Source organism: Grammomys surdaster, unplaced genomic scaffold (genome assembly GCF_004785775.1).
Source record: "Grammomys surdaster isolate TR1022 unplaced genomic scaffold, NIH_TR_1.0 266, whole genome shotgun sequence".
In the NCBI taxonomy this organism is placed as follows: domain Eukaryota; kingdom Metazoa; phylum Chordata; class Mammalia; order Rodentia; family Muridae; genus Grammomys; species Grammomys surdaster.
The window spans coordinates 3,388,285-3,406,404 of NW_021604707.1; positions in this window are offsets into that span (position 1 = coordinate 3,388,285).

Consider the following 18,120-nt stretch of genomic DNA (forward strand, 5'->3'; position numbering starts at 1 on the left):
AAAACACAACCCTCTCCTTTGGTGTGTTTCCCTGATTAAAGTCCCTCATTGTGTTCAGATTAAAATCTGAACTTTTAATTAAACATGTGTAACCCATTTCAGGCTGTCTCTTAACTCATTCTCCAGTCTCTACACTCTTCCCCATAAACACAGTGCTGGGGCATGCTGTGACCTTCCATGATTTATCATCTTGACACAACCTGTTCTCTCTACTTGAAATTCTCTCCCTGTCCCAGATTGAGACAGAGGCCCTCCTGTGTGGGCTCATCACACCTTGTAGCACTGCATGTTGTAAATTGTGTCCTGCTCAATCACCTTAAGAATTTTAGCAATGAAGTTTATATCTTCTTTGTGTGTGTGTGTGTGTATCAATAACTGATACAAATTACATCAGCAAATGGGTGTGTGCATATACATACACACACACACACACACACACACACACACACACACACACACACGCTGAATTTACTTCCCCATGTGGTTAATTTGTACATCTGTAAGATCTGATCCAAATGGTTCCTCTTCATTGAAGCCTGTCTCGATTTCACCAGGCATCTATAACAATTTCTCCTAGTATCTTTCTCCACTTTGTGCACTGATTTTGTTTTTAAATTATCTGCCACAGAATTGAGTTACTGAAGGATAGAGAACATCACTCCACCTTATAGCCAGTTCATGGTTAGAACTCAACAAAACTACCCAAATAAATCATTAATTTGCAGAAAAGGGATCTCAGATTTAGAGAAGTTGGGAATTTTATTAAAAGTCTAATAATGATACACATGGAGCTCTGGGTTTACAGGTTATTTTTTCTCTTGACAGCAGACACTAGAATGTGTGCTTTCTCTCTGCAGTACCACCCCATTAGGCTCTCCACGAAGCATCAATTCTTTGCTCAGAAGGCAGAACCCTCCCCCTGACACTGACACACACACACACACACCCCAGTGTGTCCACCGGAAGGCAGTATCTCTCTCTAGAGAGGGACAATCTCCACAACTGGTTAGCATATTATGATCTTAAATGACCCTGGAAAGCAATGGGGCCTCCCAATAGATCCTAAGCTAGTCTGTCTGTGCCTCTCACTGTAATAGAACCTGTATCTGACCCTGGCTCTGCCCCTTTGTAGTTTTGTCACCTTGAGCAAGTCACAAGTCACTTTGAGCTTCTACTTTTCAATTATGAGAATGAAGAAAAATACCCTTCATGATTCTCAGGAAGAAGACAAATAACAACAACTGTATTATGTACACTCTTCATATATCTTGTTATTGAATTTCTGCAAATACATTGGCATAGCAGGAGCCAAACAAACCATGAGTGATATCAGGCTATTCTTGGTCTGTATAACAATCTGTTCCCTTCTCACCAACGTACTGTAGTCCTGAATCTTCTTCAGTTCTCTTAGTTGGCTTCCCAGATCTCAGTAGTGCAAAGAAAAGGGAATTAAAATACAAATTAAAAAGTATAGTATTACCTCTTATACAAAAGCACCTCTGACAGATGTTGTTGATCTACTGTGACCTTGCAATGTTTTACATGATTTTTGTAGTCCAAATCATATCCATGTAGCTGATATTTTGATACTGTTAGTTAACCACATAAACACAAAGAAATCCAGGAATAACAGCAGCTAGGAGGGGGAAAAAAGCTATGATGCATGTCCCTCTGGATTCTCAGCATTTCCCCAAATGAACTGTGTAGATACTGTCTGCTTACACTTCTCTACAAGAATGAACACCTAGCATTAACCAGCTAAGTGAGCTGAACATCCAGGAATGGGTTAAGTCTATTTCAGGTAAACCTTCCCAGACTTAATCACTTCAACATTTATATGCCTGATATTGTAAACCAAAAGTTTTCAAGTTATGAGCCAAGTGCCCTTGAACAATACAGAGCTACAGTTAAAGATTTCAGATTTTAGTGTACATTAGGTATCATCTCTCCCTTGGGGAGGGAGGGGAAAACCCAGTGGTTTCAGTATACAGCCACACTTAGTTTATTTTCAAGGGCTTTATATATAAATAAAATATATTATCTGCAAAAATCATTACTGGATTTATAATAGCTGTTTGCCTTTGTGTATTTGCCTCCAAGATAAAAATTAAAAGGCAGTAATAATAACCTAAATTTATGGTGGGGAAATTGACAAGGGGTGAGTTCTGTAAAATATTCGAGTGTAGACCCAGATAGACTGCCAGCACTCTCCCTCCACTCCATCAGGTCACCCAAGTCCTACACAGCTTGGCAGAGACACTGATCTTCTCTCGGCCTGTCTCCCTCCCTCAGTGATTCACCAAAGCACACCCCCTTGCAACCAGGGACTCTAGCAATAACATATAGCAGAGAGCATGGTAGGTTACCTCTTCTGTATCATTTCTTTTTCCATTTGGGTTATCCACATTCCCAGCTGCTTGTCAGGGATATCTCCTCCTCTCTGGCTACCTCCCTTCCTTTTAGATTCATAAGATTACCACCTGATTCCCACCAAGATTCCACCAGGAAACCATCACATCTGACCCAGAGTCCCACAACTCTCCCAACTGCCTTACTAGGACCTTCCTGTTGCCCTATTTGTTCTTGAGACTCAGGACCAATACACATTACTAAGGATATTCCTTCCACAGTCCTTGACCAGACCTATGAAGACACCAGACTACAGCAGAGAACAGAGACCCAAATAGAAGTTATATCCTCAAATAAACACAGTAAATCAACCTCCAACTTCATCTTTATCCTACATGTTTTATACACCATAAAGAAGAAGAAAAGTGGCTTGAACAACAATGGGGGGGGGGGGAATCAAAGAAAGAGAAAAAGAAAATTTTAACCAAAGAACTGTTAATGTGAACATTCTAATACAAAATAAGTACAAAATTAGAAATCAAAACAACATGTCTTCTCAAAGAATATACATCCCATAGCAATCATGGCCACTAATAAAATGCCATGAAAAAGCTCACAAAGAATTCTAGAGAATGATTTTAACTATGGTCAAACAACTCACAGAAGACAAGGACAAAGAGAGAAATGAAATTAGAAAGTCAATCTGAGATTTAAAAATAGGCTTCGGATTTTTTAAAGAAATAATTCATCCCTAAGTAAATGACTTTATTACTTTTCTGGCAGTTTTGTTCAACGCTAACTTGAACTAGACATAAGGTGGAGTGATATTCTCTATTCTATGGATGATAAATTTAAAAAAGAAAATCAGTGGAAAATATACTAGGAGAAATGGTTACTGATTTCCTGGTGTAATCAAAAAAGACTTCAATAAAGAAGAAACATTTAAATCAGGGCTTGCAGATGTATAAATTAATCAAATGGGTGTATTGAATTCAGTTTCAGTGTGTGTGTGCGCGTGTGTGTTTGTCCCCACTGTGTACCAGTGTACCAGTTACTGTGTTAGGTTTTGATATATATATATATATATATATATATATATATATATATATATATATATATATATATGTATATATATATATATGAATATATATGAATGACAAAGATGAAAACCTCATTGCTAAAATGCTTAATCTGTTTGAAAGGGACACAATTTACAATATGCAATGCTACAAAAGTCCAACGCACATCCTCTATTTTTTTTCTAGGACATGGAGATAATTTAAAGCCAAGAGAACAGGTTGTATCTGTTTTGATTTAAGAAAATTCAAACTGAAACAAGGATGGAAAGGAAAAACTTTAAAAATCAGTTAAAATTCTCAGTGGAAAACTTCACCAACAGAATGTATCCTGTTGACAATAAAAAGCCCTGGATGGAAGACAAAGCAGAGGAACAGGATCACTAAGTAAAGATTAAGAACAATGAGCAGAATAGGGGAGTGTGGGGGACACTATAAAAAGATATAACCTCTGAATTATGGCCATTGAAGGAGGAGAATAGTATTATGGCAAAGACCCAGAGAACAACTTCTTCTAAATCATAGAAGAGAATTTCCCAAGCTAGAGACAGAAGTACATATTCATATATAAAGCCTACCAAATACTAAATAGAGAAGACAAGAAATTATCTATGACATAATACAGTTAAAACATTAAAGAAACAGAACATAGAAAGGGTATTGAAAGCTACATGGGAGAAATATCAAGTCATTTATAAAGGCAGGCCTATTAAAATAACACCTAATTATTCAACAGAGTAATTTAAAGGCAGAAGGGCCTTAAAAGGTTTACTCCAAGTCCTGAAAGACTACATATGTCAACTGAAGCTATTATACCCAGCAACAGTATCTATTAAAATTAAAGAAGATATAAAGTCTTTCCATAATAAAAAAAAAACAGACTTAAGGAATTTATGATTCCAAAACCAAAAGTACAGAGAATTCTAGATGGAATATTTCAATTTGAATAGAATAAGTATATTCAAGAGGTCTAGAAACAAATAAACAGTACCAGGAAAGGTAATCAGAATAGATCTGAAAAAACATTACCACAAAATTAACAAAGTGATAGGAATTAGCACACATTTTAAAAAGGAATAACAGATTGGATTAGAAAATAGAATTCAGCTCCTCTAGCTCCAAGAAACACCTCACTATCTTAGGCAAAAAGGAGAGAAAATGGTATTGCACACAAACAAAATTAAGAAGCAGGCATGTATAGCTATTTCAATATCTGACAAAAAGGACTTCAGGCTGAAACTAATCAGAAGAAATAAAGGAGAACACATCATACACATTAAAGAAAAAAGTTCCACCAATAGGATATTACAATTCTAAACATATATGTAACAAACACAGGAACACCTACTTTCATAAAAGAAATACTGTTAGACCTAAAATCACATGTTGACCTTAGCTCATTGGTGGTAAGTGACTTCTATACCCCACTCTTATTAACAGACATGTCATCTGGAAATAATTGAAACAGAGGTTCCCTGGAATTCAATGGCATCATAAATCAAATGAACCTAACAGATATCTACAGTACATTGCATCAAAACTCAAAAAAACAGACACTCTTCTAGACAGTCCACTGTCTAGAAAATCTTAGGACACAAAGCAAGACTCAACAAATATAGAAAATTTGAAATCACATCCTGTATTCTATCTGACCAAATTAAAAAAAAAAACCTGGATGACAACAGCAACAGGAACCAATATTAATACAAAAAACTCACAGAAGTGAAACAACACACTACTCAGTGATAACTGGGTCAAGGGTGAAAGATGAAGTTTTGCAAAAGGAAATTTAAAAATTCTTACAACTGACTAAACATAAAATATATCAAAACCTATGGGACCCAATAAAGGTAGCCCTAAGAGGAGAGCATATAGCATAAAATGCTTATATAAAAAATAATGCAAGAAAACTCAAATTAACAATTCACTTAAAAATCTTGACAAAACAGTATCAATACCCCCACCCCCACAAAAAAATTAGATAGAAATAGTTAATTAAAATAATGACTGGAATTAATAAAATAGTAATTTTTTAAAAAAGTACAATGAACATATGAAACAAGATTGATAAAGCATTAGTCAGTTTAACTGAAAGAAAGAGAGGGGGGTATCTAATCCAATCTGTTATTCTCTTTATTATTGTGGAATTGAGATCATTAATATTCAATTACTATTGATAAGTGTATGCTATAATCCACTAAAATGGAAAAATCTAAAAGAAACAGACGAATCTGTAGATATATGTGACCTACTATCTCTGTATCAAGACAAAATAAACAATTTATACAGATCCAGGACATACAGTACAATAAAAACAATAATTTAAAATTTCAGAACTAACAAAGTCCAGGGCCAGATAGATCTGATCCAGAATTCTACCAGACCTTCAAAGGAAAACTAACACTGATAGTCCTTAAATCAGTACATAAAATAGAAGGTGAAGAAATATTTCTAAAAATCTTTTTATAAGGCCAATATCACTCTGATACTAAAACCAAAGGCCCACAAAAAAAAAATTATAGGGCAGTTCCTCTGGAGAGCATAGATGCAAAACTTCTCAATAAAATACTTGCAAATTAAATTCATGACTACCCAAAAATACTATCTAACATGATCAAGTCAGCTTTATCCCAGAGATGCAGGAATGTTTCAACATACATAAATCATTAAACATAACCCATCACATAAATAGACTCAAATATAGAAACCACATGATAATCACATTAGATTCCAAAAAGCCTTCTGACAAAATCTAACATCCCCTCATAATAGAAGCCCTAGAGAATCCAGGACTATGGGAGACATTTCTCAGCACAATAAAGGTATTACCCAGCAAGCCCACAGCCTGTGTCTTTCTAAACAGAGGAAAACCCAAAGCATTCTCACTAAAATCAGAAACAAGACAAGATGCCCAATCTCCTGCCTCAGTATATTACAAGAAGTCTTAGTTGGGATAATTAAAAAAAAAAGAAAAAGAAAAGAAAGAAAGACATAAGGGAGATAAGAATAGGAAAGGAAGAAGTCAAAGTTTCTTATTTGTTGATAACTTGATTCTATACATAAAAACCCCTAAAGACTTCACCAGAAAATCTCCTACAAATGATAAACTATAAACACATTCAGCAAAGTAGCAAAATAACAAAGTTAATACACACAAAGGTCGGTAGGCTTTAATTACAAGCATATGCTGAGAAGAAATCAAGGAAACAGTTCCATTCACAGAGGCATCTAAAATATTACAGTAAATCTAGCCAAGGAAGTTAAAGATTTATATAAGGAAAATATTACAAGGCTAGCAAAGAAAACCAAGGAGTATACCAAAAGATCTCTCATGCTGATGGATTTGAAAGAGTAACGTTGTGGAAAATGCCCATCATACACAAGGTGATTGACAGATTCAATAAAATCCACACCAAAAATCATAGTGTAGTTTTTTTGTAGACATTGGAAAAATAACGTTAAGTTTCATATGGAAACCCACAAGATACAAGAAAGCCAAAACAATCCTAAACAATGAAAGGACAACATTAAGTATCATCAGCCCGGATTTCAAGTTCTACTACAACCCTATGGCAATAACAGCATGCCTGGCATAAAGACAGGCAAGTTGATCAATAGAATAGACTTGAGGATCCACATATAAGCTCACACTCGCACTGCTGTTTAATATTTGACAAAGAGCCCAATAATACATATGGGGGGGGAGAGCATCTTCAATCAACAGTGCTGCTCAGATTGGATAGCAATACGTAGAAGACTGAGAACAGACTCTTATCTCACACTACACAAAACTCAAGTCCAGAAGGATTCATGACCTCAATGTAAGTCTTGATACTCTGAATCTAGTAAACAAGAAAGTAGGAAATATATTTGAACTTAATGGCTCAGGGAAGGACTTTCTCAACAGCACCCCCATAACACAGGAGTAAAATCAGCAACCAGACTGTAGACAATCTAAAAAAGTGGTTCTCAAACTTAAGAGTGCTGTGATCCTTTAATACAGTTCCTCATGTTGTGGTTATCCCCCAACTGCAAAATTATTTTTATTGCTATTTGATAACTGTAATTTTGCCACTGTTATGAATAGTAGTATAAATATCTGTGGTTTTTTGACAGTCTTATGCAATCCCTGTGAAAGGGTCATATGATTCCCAAAGGGGTCACAATCCACAAATTGAGAATCATTGTTCTAGAAAATGTAAACATCACTCTGTCGGGGTGCACAGTTACTGAAAAAGACCCAAGAGGAAACATCCAGTGAGACTTCAATAACATCAGTGTAGGACAGAGTCTTCTTGCAAAGAAAAAGTGAAGTCTATAAGTCGACTGACAAATGGTTAAGAAACAGAATGGAGATGGGTACTCTGAACACAATCAAGAGTGTTACACTGGGCTTCCATTGCAAGATGAGGCCTAAATCTGCTTCCTTCTTCACCAGCATCAATATTCAGGAGAACGAGTCACTAATTAAAATACAAATTTCTTGGGTGAAAAAATCACAGGGTTCAGATGAGGACACATGTTGCTTGTTCTGTTTCTTAAGCCCAGAAGGATGAGTAAATCCTTGAAGGACATGATATTGAACTTGTTTCAAATTCAGCAGCTTTGATTCAGCAAGCCACAACAGTTGAAAACAAGGATATCAGTAAGTTCTTGGATGGCATCTATGTGTCTGAAAAAGGAACACTGTAGCATGCTGATGAGTAAGACCTCAGTTACCCAGCTCCAGAATCAAGATCCTGGATTATAAGTACAATTCAGAGTATTTCGTGAGGAACAATAAAAACTTCAATTTTAAAAATCCCCAGATAAATAGGTGGAGCTAAAAATAATTATTCTGAGTGAGGTAACCTAGACCCACAGGACAGACATCATATTTTTCTTTCATTTATGGGTGTTAGCTGTGAATCTTGAGATATCTATATTTCTTTGGAGTATTTATTAAGGCCAGGAGATCAGTAAGGGGCCATGGGAGAAATTTCAAAGGAGGGGAGACAGAACACAGTGGTATAAAGTGTTTAAGGGGAATAATGGTACAGGAAGGGTTAAACAGCGAGGACCAATGGGAGAGGAGGACAGGAAAGAGGCACGAATACAATGAGAGGTAACTAACACTAGTAATATTTTGAAAAATAAATATGGAAACCAAGTACTATAGAAGCATCTTAAAATACATACATTCACATGCAGAAAAAGAGTTACCCTGTAATGGGGCAATAACATACTTACCAGCTACAACAGGCTAACAAATACAAAATCCAGTGCCGGAAATGGGTTTACATGCTCTGGAGTTGAGGATAAGTGAAGTCCCATAGACCCATAAACATTACAGACTATTGCCAGTATTCTTTGCCACCCTCCAGAACTTGAGGCTAAGACAATATTGCTAAAGACAGCACACTCTTGAGTCATAGAGCAAGGAAACAGTAAGCTGGTACTCCCCTGGGAGCTTTATCACTACTGGCTAGCTTTGTGGTAACAGGAGGTGCTATGCATGCTACTGGAATAGAAAAGTAACCGTCACGACTACCCTTCAAAACTCAATCATGATTGCCCTGGCAAGAAATGACCAATGGTGAAATCGTGGCACAAATATCATAGGAGTTACTATTTGTTGATTGGATTTAAGAACTATTCCACAAGTGGAAACTATACCTGTCACCAGTTATTGGAGCCTTAGAATTGTAGGTCCTAAGGTCATGGGTCCTAAGAAAGGAACTGTAAGTATTCTATGGAATTAAACCAATTCCTAACGACTTGCTGTCTTACCCACAAATGAGTACATCTCTAAACCGTCTTCAGAGAAGCTTCTATCTATAGTAGAGGGCAAGTAAGACAGAGACCCACAACTGGTCAAGGCTGAGAGAGTTAAAGACTTCAAAATGCTCAGCCTAAAAGAAGATATCTATATTACACCTCCATCCCAAGACTTGGGGGATTATGAAAGAGGGGACAGAAAAATTGTAAGAGCCAAAGGCGGTGGATGACCAAAAGAGAACAGGATTTTCTGTATACAGCAGTGTGAATTCCATCCACACATATGAATTCACTGCCATTGAGAGAGACACCGTGCAGATGCTCTAGGCATACTCAGGCTAGACAAAACTCCAGCAGGAAAAGAGGAAGTAGACATGGAATCTCACTCCTAGATTAGGAGGCAATTGATAATTGTCAGTAAAAGGAGAGTCTGCTTTTTTTTTTTTTTAAAGATGCTGCCTTTGGTGGGTCAACCACCCTTCAGTGAAAGCCACACACCCAAGAGTCTATGAGCACCACAATTGGATAGGTTAAAAAATTAATTAAAAAAGAGGACATAACATGGTTGGTTGGGCTTGGAAGGGGGAATGAATCTGCTTTGAATTGGGAAGGGGTGGATATGATCAAAATACATTGTGTGAAGTCAAAGAGTTAATTTAAATACGGGGGGAGGGGTATTTGACATTTAAAAAGCAGTGCCAATACTAAAAGAGTCTGGGGATCACTCTTAACAGTCAGAGCTGAAGGAACTGGCCCGCATACCGACCTGGGAGGTGTCCCAGAGCAACCTTAAAGCATCTGCGGTTGCAGGGTGACCTTGAGAAGACTCTCCAACTCCTGAAGATGAAGCTATTCGCATCTCTCTGCCAGCCTAATCCACCGCACAGCCCTGGCACGAGATGCAAGAATAGCTAATCTTTCCTCTTTCCCATCTGGGGGGCCCTGCGGGAACGGGGGGTGTAGCTGCAGCTGCCAACTGAGGGCCAACAGGAAGATGAGCTGAAAAGGGCAGCGGCACCACCCAGGCAGCCGCAAGCCCCTCTCCTCTGTTCCTCTCAGATCCCTTTCCATCAACCCCAAATGACAAGGCACCAGCAAAAGTGAGTCTGTGGAGCACCGGGGCCAGGAAAACACAGCGGTGCCGAGCAAGGTGACTAACCTCATCAAGCCATCACAAATTAAATACTGTCTGTGCAAGAGAGTTCATCCCAGCTTGCTCTGGGAACAGGAAGCCCGAATTTTTCATGTTTCAGCCAGATAAGAGGCTGAAAGCCAGCCAGTCCGTGCAGGTGAGAGAGAGATGCGTGAACCACAGGCTCAGCGGGCTTTGTGTTAGGTTGGCAACTAATTGCCAGCAGAACACGCTGGTCACTCAGGCGGGTCACTGCCCGCCATTTCAGTGACACAAACATGGAACCTGGCAAATTGATTGAAGGCTCCTTTCTTCCCCGCCGAGCAGCAATTGCAGAATAACCAGTCACTGATGAACCAGTGAGCCCCACTGGGTCTTTGTCTCAGCACTGGAAGGGTGTTGGTAATGTGTGCTTCCTTTCACCGAGGGCTGAGAACAGGAGGCTTCATTAAGTGTGGTCTGTAAAGTGCTCTGAGGTCACCCCATGAAAGCTGAGTGCTGAGTCCAAGCTATTATCATTAATTAATGATTGTCAACAGAATTATTTACTCTTTGTTTTCAGGTCCAGGAGGCCTTGCTTGCTGGTAGAAATCAAAGCCTCCTGCCTGTATTTCATCCCTACCCTCCGACTCAGCTGTAGCCTATAAACACTCTCATTCTTTCTCTCGTTCACTTTCTTCTGATTTTGAACTAAAGAGCCAAGTGTTTAGTCTCAGTTTTCACTGTAGAGACAGACAGCCTTCCATTCAGCCATCTCCTTATTAATGTAAATATAAGCAGTGAGGTGAGAGAGGGAGCCGAAACAAAATATCCGCGGCTTTGGCTTGGAATAGGAAACACAAAGTCCCTTGGGGAGGAAATATGCCATTACTCTTAAACAGAGCAGAAAGCTGGAATGCGAAAGTCTTTCTATTCAGACGGTTTCTGAAGATCACCCATCATGACCTCTGAAAAGCAATGATAGGCATCATCAGAAGAGGACATGGGGAATTCTCCGAGCCACTTAGCCTATTGACGGGACAACCTTTTTTTTTTTTCCCCACCTCTACCGCACGCAAAGAAAAAGCCAGTTCCACTTTGATTTCCCCCCTTCAATTAGCTAGGATAACATTTGTATAGAATCCCCAGAACAGAGTGTGCCTCTGAGATTAAGGAGAGGCTGCTCAGGTATTAGGGAACAAAGCAACCCTATGGAACAATGTGCACCTTCCTGTCTTGGCTGCCACCTGGCACTTACCACACTGGCATCTGAATCAAGGACATTGTGGATGCAAGACAAGAGAATCCCCCAGCGAACTATAGCTTTTATGAATAAATTGTACTTGCCAAAATTGGCCTGTTGTTTGTGGACATTGATTTATTTTCTCTGATTCTTTCTGATTGTTAGATTTTGGCTGGTGCTCACCGATGTGAAAAAGCCATCTCGAATTGCTGATAAATTTAAAGATAACGGCAGAGGTCAAAAAAAACAACGGGAAGGAAAGGGAAAGAGGTGTGCTTGCTGTACAGTGGTAAAATTCTAAAATATGTAAACAGCAATCCTCGGTGCCTACTTCAACGTCGTGTCACCTCTCTGTGTAACTGGGAAATAGCTGGGCCATTTGTTGGTATGCATTTTGCTTCTAGAGAGAGTGGGGCAGAAAGGAAAAGGCTTTGTTCTGAGTGTGTGCTCAAGCATTTTTGTAAGATTCCCATCATCCCTTTCCCTCCTGCCTTGACTCTGTGCATGAATGCATGCACGCTTGTGTGTATGTATGTGTTGTGTGTATGTGTGTTGTATGTGTGTGTTGTATGTGTGTGTATGTGTGTGTGGTGTGTCTGTGTGTGTGTATGTGTGTGTGGTGTGTGTGTATGTGTGGTGTGTGTGTGTCTGTGTGTGGTATGTATGTCTGTGTGTGTATATGTGTGTGTGGTGTGTGTGTGTCTGTCTGTGTGTGGTGTGTGTTGGTGTGTGTGTGTGTAAGATTTTAGCAAAGCAATGCCCTGGACTTGCTTTGAGTATACATGTAGCATGTTCAAGGTCATGTAGACAGAAGTAGTCAAGACCTTCAAGGTGAACCAGAAGTTCTCTGATTCTCAGTTCTGCCTCAGTGATCAGACCCAGTGTGTGTGTGTGTGTTTGTAGAAGAGTCAGGCCACCAAGGAGGAGATTTTCAGAGAGGAGTCACGGGGCACCAGTCTTGTCTGACTCTGACTATTTCCACCTTCGAATCACAGCTTTTGAACATTACACCTAAAATAGGTCAACAGGGATTTGGGATAAAGTGGGATAAGCTTTAGCTAATTATCCCAATGAGCAGAATGTCTGTGTTTAAACCCTGAGATAGATTTAATCAAAGAAGATGAGGATATCCTCCAACATCCACAACCATTTGAAAATTGACCAGAGGGGTGCTTTCTCCAGAGAGTGAACTTGTTCAATAATTGGGAGCAAATGCTACAGTTGTATAGAGACCTGTCTTACCAGGGCTCAGCCTCTTGCTGGTTCCTGGTGTCATTTTAGGCAGCAACCCGGCAGACAAAATTAAAGGAACAAGGGCAGGATCTGATCATTTCTCCACATCCTCCCTGTTGGTTCAGGTCTGCTCAGCAGAACAAACCTCAAATCCGATACAGTAGAGACAGAAGAAGAATCCAGGAATGTCTGTAGTGCTTTGGTGTGGAGACATGAATAATACAAGTGCTGAGATGGGCATGAGAGAGATTTTAAAGCCTCCGCTCAAGACACACATTGTATTTAAGGGTATTTTTACTCTTTAATAGTCTCCTATGAATGAGCATACCGTGTAGCTCACCTCCTCAGGCAAGTGCTGCTAAAAGGACTAATTTTGCCGAAAATCAATTGCAAATTGATTTATCTGAAGAACAATTTGAAAGATACTAGAGAAAACAGTTTTGACTCACCTCAGCTGATAGCTCTAAGGAAAGAAAAAAGAAAAGAAGGAAAAAAAAGGAAGGAAGGAAGGAAGGAAGGAAGGAAGGAAGGAAGGAAGGAAGGAAGGAAGAAATCAGCTTTCTATTACCTTAGTGGAGCAAAGAGACCAGCAGAAAACTTTCCATAAATCCATTCCGAATCATCATCCAACTTCAGTCACAAAGATACTGAATGTAATAGATCTAGTCCTGAAACTTTTTCACCAGTCTTGTATTTGTCCACTGGCTTAATGTTTAAATATTTTCATTTACCCACTTGTTATCTATTAAATACAAAGGTCCTATGATTGCTTTGAAGAGTGGTTGGTGTGTAATGGACGATTAATAAGTGTTGATGATTAAATGAACTGATGTGACAAGCATTTATTGATTATCCAGTATTGATGAAGTATTGAAATATTTGCAGAAATCTAAGTCTACACTCAGAAAATCTGAGTCATGGAAGATCTGTGAGCTGAAGACACAGACAAAGGACATAAGGAGAGTGGGTTATAGGAGGGTTATGCCGTAGCCCCAGAACATACAGTCAGAAGACATAGCAAGAAGGAATAATAAGAGTCACTGTGCATGTGACCTGAATTTTAAAGCAAGATTAGAGCTCTGGCAAAACACAGTGGGGGTGAGTGATTTATTAAATGATAAATCCACAGAGAAATGACCATCCTGGTGAAACAACACTGTAGCCACACACTGGTGTCTACAGGGATACGTAGATGAACCAGAAAAGTTCAAATGCAGCTTCTTTCGACAGAATCATCTTACTGGCCTGTTTCTAAGAGTAATAAACCAAGAAATCAAGGAAATAAAGTACCTTGCTGAATCACACAGTGCAAAGCAGAGCGCAATAGGTGCTCACGGGATTTCTCATCCCAGGGACTGTGACTTGAAGACCCTGAGCTTCCCAGATCTCATTCCTACTCCTGCCCACTACCTTCACCAGGAAGCCCTGTGAGAGACCTCAAGGCGACAGATGCAGAACTTTCTGCCAGACATTCAAAGCAAGAACTGCACTTCTAATGTGAGAACGGATATGGGAAATTTCAGCCTAAAGAGAGATCTTCCCTCAAGGCTGTCATGCGCACCTGAAAGCAGAGGTTTATAATGGAAGTGCCAACACAACTGTGACTACACTGTGTGAGAGTGTGATGCTGTCCTCAAGTACGAGCACTATAATAAGAAGGAGCATTTAAATGATGCTTGGAAAGATGTCCAGGATATGGAGTGATGTCTTTCTAGATCACCACCTCTCCTAATCTGTTCCATTTCTAACTATAGGGATGTGCAAGTTTCGGGGAGGGTTGGGTGGGACACTGCAAGAAAAGGGAGTTTTGTGACTGGAGAAAAATCAAGTATGAAGAACACTGGTTTCTGACTCCAGGCAACTGTCACAAGGAGGTTGTGATAATCCCGGGGCTCTGGGAGAGTTCACCAGGGATCAGTCCCCTCCTGGCCAGCCCCTGAGCCTCTTAGCAGAGTCCAGGTGTTGCCCCAGAGCCACTGTCTTTCCTGTTCCAGTGGCATGTAGACATGGTAGAGAACAAGCTTTCCTATGAGGCAGCATCAGCAGAAAATGCAACTCTGCAAAGTAACTGTGGCTGATGCTTGCACAAAGGGAAGTCTTCCTTCAGGACTCCTATAAGCTTCTTGAGAGACCTGCTTCCGTAAGCCAAAGCCATATGAAAATTCACCAAATTATGAGGAAGGAGGAAGAGGGGGAGGAGGAAGGAGAGGGGAAGGAAAAAGAGGAGGAAGAAGAGAAGGAAGAGAAAGAGGGGAAGGAGGACTTCAGACCTATGTAGATCACCATGTAGCAGAGCCTAAAATAAAACAAAAATTGGCCTCTTATCACCAGGAAACTATACACACACACACACACACACACACACACACACACACTGCTATAAGTGCACATATAAACAGAAGTATGTTTAATTCAAAGCGACAACACATCTCTGCATTATAAATACCCGTGTCTATGCAATACACTTTTGCTATATCAGAATGCTACGAGAAGAAGCTATTAGTTTCAATCTTTCCCTCATGCTAAGTGGAGGCAATTTAGCTAATTCTTGCATGACTTTCCTTCCATTAGCAGAGTTCCAATCCTCCTTCAATGGCTTACTAATTTTAAGGATCACAAAACCCCCTCCTCCACCTGCAGCTTTAGATAGCATGTGCTAAGGTGTGTCCGCTGCCCCAGGAAAGATGACGCATCCACTTCGGGAAGTCAATGGTGAACAATGAATGCCTCGAATTCTTAGAGTGCAGATTTATACAATACTGGCTCTGAGAAATTTTGCAGAAAAGGAAACACAAACTTTGCCAAACACTCCTACCATAGTCTTTTGTACCTCAATTTTAATTGTTTCTTATAATTGAAATTATCTAAAGGTATGGATATGTGGAAAATTCTGATGTAAAGTCAACGTGTCAACTTTATACAAGCATGACATAGGATTGAGTCAAAAGTTATAATCTTCACCCCACCACTCACTGGGTATGCTTGTAAAAAAGAATGAGTGAGGGTCATTGAGTCTGTCTGACTTTCAAATAGTTTTAGAGAGTGCCATTAGCAGTAAGTGTAATGCTACAATCTTATTTCCTCTCCAAATAGATAAAGTTTTGAATTTCATCTCTTACTTCTATTTGCTTTAAATTGTTCTTGATAGGGAAAAATGTTTTCTACAGGTAGGGGTGTGAGACATCCTTGGCCATCCTGGATCAGGGAATGCTGCTGTTACCTAAGGAATTCTCAGCCCTGTAGGCATGCCCTCAAAATAAACAGAACATTATCATGGCAGCTGAGTTTTGGATGTCTATGGCAATGGAGGTGATACCAATCCCAATAGGAGAGGCAGAACATCACTGCGCCTAAACTTGGATTACATCATCACTCATTGCTGCCTCCCATACGTGTACAATCCTGGGAGGTGCTTGAATACAGAGGAGGAAGGTTAACTGAAGACCAGGATTCATGACTTGACCTTTGCCCACAATGGGGTGACATATTTCCCAGCAGTGCAGCTGTTCTGGAGACAGGAACACTCCTGAAAGCAAACTCAATAAACTCATTGGTCCATCAAGGAAGATGCTGATTGAATGGCTTCTCTGCTCTGTCATTGGTGTCTATCTGTGGTGAACAGATGCTTGGTCATGTCTCCTCAGGAAAATAGTGCAAATGTCCCAAAGTTAGGAGAGTTAAAGACTTTGGCTTCCTAAATTTAGCAGAACATAAATCTTTCTTCTTCCTTTCAATCCCAACATTAGTAATACTTCAATGCTGAACTCATCATATGAGTATTCTTCAGAGTGGCATTTTCTCATAACCACAGAGTGAATGCTACAATAAAGTTCTCAAAAACAAGCCACATCTATGCTAAAGATAGGATGCCATGATTGTGAAAACATGAAGTGTTGCAGATCCACAGAGAAGTGATATTGGACTGTGTCTAGTGCCCTTAGTAACCATTTATTACCCACTTCTGTGTCTAACCTGATATACTTGTATCAGATAACACATTTGGAATGTATTAACAGACCACTATCTTCTACCAACCTAAAACTAAAAATATAATCACATAATGTCTGAAACCTGGAGCAGAGATTTTTGCCCTTTGGTGGAACCACCTGTTACCTATTGGTCCCAATTACATGTAAATATGACTTTCCTTTGTTCCTTTGCTCCTGAGAAAGTTCATAAAACTTATTCTGTGTTTAAATAAGTTATTCAGGGTAACCAAAACCCATTTTTTTCCAATCTAATATTTCACTGAGAATAAATGTTCAACTCTTCCTGTTAGAGTAACAGCTGTGGTCTTAAAATTGTGTGTGTGTGTGTGTGTGTGTGTGTGTGTGTGTGTGTGTGTGTGTGTATCCCACCATAAGAGGACAATGCAGTTAGTTCTCTTCTTTTACTGAGTGGGTCCTGGGGATGGAATTCAGGTCTTCAGCCTTGGTGGTAGCAAGCACTACCCCCCACCCCAGCCCAGAAGCTATCTATCTGGGCTGAGAGCTGTGTTTTATGCCAGCCATAGGATACACAAAAATATTTCTAAGGTAAGACTGATACTGAAATCCGTACTCCATTGTCCTCCTTGTCCTTAAATTTTTGACTTAAAAGTATGTTTATAAATTGCAATGTACCTGTGAGGGGTGCAAATTAAGTTTTCAAGGACATCAAGAAGCTAATCATATCCTTTTCTAGAAGCAGGACTTGAGGACCAGCAGAAAGTATTAAGTTCCAGGAAGCTGCTTGGGAAAAGCAGATGAGAATATGCTAAATGTCTGCAGAATAGAGACAAGGATGGCAAACCAGATAGTTGACATCTGCAAGACCAATTTCTGACCAATGTTTGGAGGCATGTCTGAAAAACTCCAACTCTTTATCATTTTCAAATGGATAATCATCCCTAACTACATGATAATACAGATCCCCCATAGGCTTACAATGGGACCATACCCTGATAAAGACTCCATACACTGAAAATTGTTGGATATTGGTGCTAATGCTTTGAATTTGTGTGTCCATACACTGAAGGTCCTTGTTCCCAATTGGTTTTTGATCAATCAATAAAGATGCCAGCAGCCAATGGCTGGGCACAGGGAAGGACACTTAGAATTTCGTGAGTAGGATGCAGGGGGAATCACCATGATTTGTGAAGAGGAAGACCCAGTAGCCAGTAGCAGCAGAAGATAAAGCCAACCAGCTATGTGAATTTTGGGGTAAGTGGCCACTGGCCACTTCCCCAGCTGGGCCTGGAATGGCAGGGAAAGGGTTAGAAGTACCTAGCTTTTGAGGTAGCCAATGCATTTTAAAATTAGCTGGTGTGTGTGTGTGTGTGTGTGTGTGTGTGTGTGTGTGTGTGTGTGTGT